Raw genomic sequence first — 6,534 nt, 5'->3', positions numbered from 1 at the left:
CTTTCCCTTAGCGGGCATTATTTAATGTATGTCCTACAGGAAAAGAAAGAAAAGAAGTCATCCCCCCTTTCTGAACAACTCCCATGCATCACACCTGCGTAAACAACAGATCACATCTCCTAAGTGTCTTATATTAGCAGAGGAACCAATGTGACTCACAGTCTCTTTGGGGATGCTTTCTTCAAGAATCTTTTGCATGAATGGACATCTTCTCACACAGTCCTTTTCTTACAAAGGATATCCTTCAGAGAAGGTATTACTCAGCAAGGTCTTAATCCTACAGAATGACTCAGATCTCAAACTGCTTACAGAGCCCAAACTTCCCAACAGCAACGATGTCACCCTATTTTCGGGGATAAGAAGGAATGGTAGCAGAAAAATGTGGACACAGGGCTAATAAGGCAATCAGTATGTTTTTATGTTCTACCTCCTCAACCACTAAAGAATCTCCCCATGCAATTTCAGGTAACATCAAGGACAGTAGTTTGGGGGAAGAAGGATATATCAATTCTTTTGTTGTCCAGATTGTACTTTTCTGCTTTTTGAAGATAGATGCAGTGTCAGCAATTCTCCAGTTAAATGACTTGAACTTGATAAAGTCCTTGATAGAAGTCTTGCAACTTCATACGGTGAGTCTTTCAGTCTATTAAGGTAGAGGTGATCTGCCCTTTTGACGTGGGGACATTAATCTCTTGGCATATTGAGGTCAAAGCAGAGATGGCAATTTTGATTTCTATATTTTTGTTCTATTAGCTGTTCCACTTTAGCCCCAATTTTCTTCCTTGTCATCCAAGGAGAAAAATAAGAAGAAAGCTATGAAAAAGTTTGCAGGCTTCTGCACTAAACTCTTTCAAAGCCTACCTGCTTGGGAAGTCTTAATGTACAACAGCCTTACTGGGTTTACAGACCATCTCTCGCTCCTTCCTGACGGCTCAGCAAAGTGACAGAATGGTACAGAAACCCAAGTAATGCTTCTGAGTATTTAGAAAATGAGTTAGCCTTTGCAACAATCATGAAAACATTATTGTGAGTGACTTAGCTGTTAGATGAAATAGCATCTGAGAGCTACACTGGACTTAGTTTGAATCAAGAAGTCTGTCTCCTAGTTATGGTCTTACGTGTGTAGTAGAGCTATGGAAGCTGCATTGTTGGAGGACTTTACAGAATTACCACGGCCTGATTTATAGCTGGTTGCAGTCATGGAAATCATGAGGGTTTTAAGACCATCCACTGTCTGTGGATTTGTTGGTGATTATCAAGTGACATGCTACAATCTGGACTTTAAAAACTAGGAATCCTTACTCTCAAAATTTTGTTTAAAGAATTTGTTGTTAGCATAATTGAAATCTTAACAGTATAACCATTATTAGCCCAGATTTAATTATTGCAGGTAAAGAAAGAATAATAATACAATACAATCAGAGCTGATATACAAACACTTCTTATTTTTCCACCCCTTTTGAGGAGTTATGCTGACCTTCTCCCTGCTCCTCTGAGCCTCAGTGTAGGTGGTTTCATGCTGGTGATTGTGGGGGGTGGTTACAGCAAGTCATCAGCATTTGAAGGCTTTTGCCGGGAAGAATGTGATGTTCACATTGATGGTTTCTTCTTCCTCACCCCAGGATCCACCTGGGGGCATTTTGATATTTCCTAGCATGCTTTTACACCTTTACTCTTTACCCACAGACACCCACTCAATTAGAAAAATCATTATTACAACTAAACCAAGTAAAACAAAGCTGCAGGCAGGTCACAAAATATTCACACAGAGCAAGCCTGACAAGCCTCAGGCCTCAGGCCTGAGGCCTTGCAAACTCAGTACAAGGTTTGTGGCCTATTACCAGCAGTGGCAATAGCATATTACATGCTTACAAAATAATAAAATCCATATAAGCATATTTTTCAAATGCAAACTTCAATGATGAACAGTTTGCCTCTGCTGTTGCTATGTGGGCTCTGCTTGTCACTGGAAATCTTCCTCAGGCAGATAGAAAAGTTTCCTTAAAATCTATTGCCTTGCACACTACATCTGCAGTTCTATGTCCTGCAAAATGTTATTCTGTACTATTTTTAATGCTAGAAGAAAAGTAATGGGGAGAAGTTGAATGGCTTTGCCTGCTCTGGGAAGAGTTTGCAAATCCCTACAAAAAAAAAAAAACCCAGCAGCATTCCCTTCAATTTCCATGAAACTGCATTTCAGGGCCAGAAACAGAGGTCAGGCTTACACTCATGAATCTGCTTCCAGTTAGTGCAGGTGTGAAATAAAGGTGACATGCAGGTAATTGAATGTTGCTGTTGTGATTGTATGGAGAAACGTAAGCAAACTGTGGACTACAGACCAAACTCCTCCTCTGGAAGCTACCCGTGCTAGCAGAATAAATCACATAATCACAGAATAATTGAGGCTGGAGGGCATTGCTGGAGATCATCTAGCCCAACCCCATGCCCACAGCAGAGTAAGCTAGAGCAGGTTGCTCAGCGCTACATCCAGTTGGGTTTTGAATATCTCCAGGGATGGAGACTCCACAGCTTCTCTGGGCAACCTGGGCCAGTGCTCAGTCACCCTGAAAGTAAAAATTTTTTTCTTTATGTTTAAGTGGAACCTCCTGTGTTTTGCTTTGTGCCCACTGCCTCTTGACCCGTTACTGGGCACCACCAAGAGGAGCCTGGCTCTGTCTCCTTTACTTTCCCCCCACCAGCTATTTATACACATGGACAAGATCCCCCTGAGCCTTCTCCTCTCCAGGTTAAGCAGCCCCAGCTCTCTCAGCCTCTCCTCGTATGAGAGGTATTCCAGCCCCTTAATCATCTTTGTGGTCATGCTGGACCTGTTTCAGCAGTGCTGTGGAGCCCAGAGCTGGACCCAGCATTCCAGGTACGTCTCACCAGCGCTGGGCAGAGGGGAAGGATCACCTCCCTTGACCTGCTGGCAACTGTCCGCTTAATGCACCTAAGAGGCTGTTGGCCGCCTTTGCTGTCAGGACACATTGCTGGCTGATGTTTAACTTGGTGTTAAAGGACCCTCTGAGCCTTTTCCTGCAGGAGATTTGTGTCACTTAGAAACTTGCTGAGGGTGCACGTCGCCGTGTCGTCCAGGTCCTTGGCCCCAGTATGGACCCCCAGGACGTGCCAGCAGTGAGCAGCCTCAGGGTCAGCTTCCTGATGCTGATCACAACCCTCAGAGCCCAGCGGTTTGGCTGGTTTTCTGTCCACCTCACTGCCCATTTATCTGCCCATGTAACAGCTTGTCTATGAGGATGTCACAGAAGACAGTTCCAAAAGCCTTGCTAAAGCTGAGCTAAACAACACCTACTGTTCTCCTTTCATTCACCGAGCCAGTAAGCTTGTTATAAAAGGCTATCAGTTTGTTCAAGCAAGACTTTCCCTTTATAAATCCATGTTGACTACTCCAAATCATCTTCTTCTTGTGTTGGTCTGCAGAAAGCTGCTAGCAGCTGGAAACTAAAGGCTAGAAATGAGGGCTTTATTAACCTCATTCCCACTTTCAGGTGAAGAAGAATTTCCTTTCAGTTGCTTTTCCTAAAAACACTGGTGCCCATGGTGTGCTGGCCGTCAGAGAAGGGAGCAGCAAGCACCGTTCCTTTCTGCTCTCTGTGCTGGCTCCCAGGTACGGTACAACAGAACCCCACCTTTTGTAAATGGGGACAAGACTTGTGAGGTCGGAGAGCGGGAATGACTGCAGAAAGAGATCAGATGGGGAAAGGTAAATCAGAGAATGCCTGGAAAGGAATCAGGGCTGGAGCTGGGAGCGGTGGGCGGTGGGGGGGCCATGCAGAGCAAGATGGAAAACCTAGTGAGAGAAAGATTGAGTCTGTATGGAAAAGGAGGCTGAACATAGGAATGCTGTGGGTGGGCAGGTGGGAGATTACTGAGGAAGGGGGGAAGAATCAGGGATGAGTCTGGTGATGGGGTCAAAGAAAGAAGGGATTCAGGACATGCTGGACTGCCAGGGAGGGACCCCTGAGCCACATCAACAGTGAAAATGTGGCCAAACTAATAAAGTCTGCCGGGACTGGTTTGCATTTCACAACTGGTTTGGATTTCTCCAGTCACTGCCAATGGCAGGGGGAAGGAGAAGCAAAGGGAGGAGGAAAGAGAAGGAAGAAGGGGAGAGGTGGCAGAAGAAGATGCAGGGCTGGGAGAGAGCTCACCGCCTCCCGCTATCAGAAAGAGCCGCTGCACCTCCAGCGTTCACTCCTTGTTGCTCTGGTCCTCTGGAGTTCAGAGCTGCTGCTAGTCCTGTGGGATGTATTTCTCATGGAAGCCAGAAGCTACATGTCCTGGGGGAAAGATGAGGTCCTGGCGCAGGGAGCTGTAGGCTGTCCTGGAGATGTGGGTCTCGCTTTGCCCTTAGTGACTGCTACGTACGTACTGCCAGGCAAGATACGTAAACATGGTGTTTAAAAAGAAGCAGTCATGCTGCATGCATTTTCTCCGCATCTAGCTTGATTACCAATAACTTTCTCACAGTTGCAACTGAAATGAAAACCAGCTGCATATTAAGTATTTACAGTGCTACATAATACTAAGCAGCTGGGGGAAATAAAGGTGCCAGATACCTCTAATGGGTATCCAAAATTAGGAATCTTGCTGTGACTCTGCTCCCTGATTGTACAGCGGGGACTCCTTGCTGGGGAACTGCAACAACGAATTGTCTAATGCTTGTGTAGAAGGCAGTCACGGCAGCGATCAGCCCCAAAGAAAAGCACTGGAGGAAATTAATAAACCTATTATCAGGGCATGGTTTGAATAGCCTACAATGAATGAGGCAGGGTGCCAACACACTGAGCAATGAGAAGGAACCTCATTACTCCACACGTCTGCGGTGACGATGCAGGGTCTAGGGGAAGAACAGCTATCATATAGTTAAAGACCATAGCAGGATTCATAGGTCCAAGGAAACTGAACTGAGGTTGAAGGGGAACTGTAATTACTGCTAGCACTGTCCGGTTTTTTAGGGTTTCATCCTGAAGCCTTAGTTCTTGTGATTATAACTAGTTGGTATAGGTTACTAAGAAATGCACTAGAAAGGAGAAAAAAGGAGGCGAAATCATTTCAAATTATTTCTTTTGCTTCATGCATGTTAAAAAAACTATAGACTTAAAGAAAAGAGTGGGGGTCATGAAACTTCAGTGCTGCCTTTCCCAGTAGTATTCAGGTTAAGTCCAGTAGACTTCCCACGACTAACATCCAAAGCGCTCATCCAGCTCCATCTTCTAGAGCTCGGTCCTCTCCTGAAGAAGGCCAGCCCTGACGGTGGCAGCCCCAGTGCCTGCCTGGGTGGTTAACCTGGGTGCTTCCCACAGCCCCTCACGGAGAAAGGCAGGAAGGCATCAACACGCCTGTTTAATGGCCCGCGGTCCCTCCCTTTCCATCTCCTTGGCCCATCTCTCGTCTTCCCTGTTATTTTGGCACCGGAGATATCCCAAGGATGTGTACACTCCATGCAGTGCATGACTTCTGAAAGAGGTGCAAGCATGTGGCATGTACATGCCATCGCTCTTCTCCAGTAAACTTTGAACCCATCATGTGCAACGTATCATGAAAACAGCTGGCCAGGCAGAGGAGAGAAACCATAGCTATGTCTCTGCCAGCACGTTATAGAGAGAACTTCCCTGTCCTGGTTTCAGCTGGGATAGAGTTGATTTTCTTTCTAGTAGCTGGTATAGTGTTATGTTTTGTGTTCAGTATGAGAAGAATGTTGATAACACACTGATATTTTCAGTTGTTGCCAAGTAATGCTTAGACCAAAAGTCAAGGATCTTTCAGCTTCTGATGCCCAGCCAGCAAGAAGGCTGGAGGGGCACAAGAAGTTGGGAGGGGACACAGCCAGGACAGCTGACCCAAACTGGCCAAAGGGGTATTCCATACCATGTCACATCACATCAATTGGGGGGACCTGGCCGGGGGTGGTGGCTTGGGAACTGACTGGGCACCAGTCAGCAGGTGGTGAGCAATTGCATTGTGTATCACTTATTTTGTATATTCCAATCCTTTTATTATTATTATAATTTTATTGTTGTTGTTATTATCATTATTAGTTTCTTCCTTTCTATCCTACTAAATTGTTCTTCTCTCAACCTATGAGTTTTACCGTTTTTTTTCCCGATTCTCTCCCCCATCCCACTGGGTGGGGAGGGCAGTGAGTGAGCAGCTGCATGGTGCTTAGTTACCGGCTGGGCTTAAACCATGACATTCCCAGAAATACAAACTCAAAATCTCTTCCCATACTGTTACACTGCTAGAAAAACAGCCTTCTTCAAAGGGATTGGTTTGGGAGTTGGCGCAGGCCAGGAGGGACCAGTCCTAATTGCTGATGCAGACACTTTGTCCTGGAGAGGAAGAGGTTAATGGTAGACGCCTGGCAGGTTTCTTTGCTGTTGGTCTCAGAACCAGCAAACAGCCCCAGCACGTGTGTTAGCACAGCTGTAGCTCATCTGTGTCTGCTCAGAGAACTGGCTGCTGCCTAGCCATTATTAGACACCAGAGAATCCCCATGGGAGAAGTTTGTAC

Source organism: Haliaeetus albicilla, chromosome 25 (assembly GCF_947461875.1).
Source record: "Haliaeetus albicilla chromosome 25, bHalAlb1.1, whole genome shotgun sequence".
Classification (NCBI taxonomy): domain Eukaryota; kingdom Metazoa; phylum Chordata; class Aves; order Accipitriformes; family Accipitridae; genus Haliaeetus; species Haliaeetus albicilla.
Note: the sequence above shows the minus strand (reverse complement) of the source record.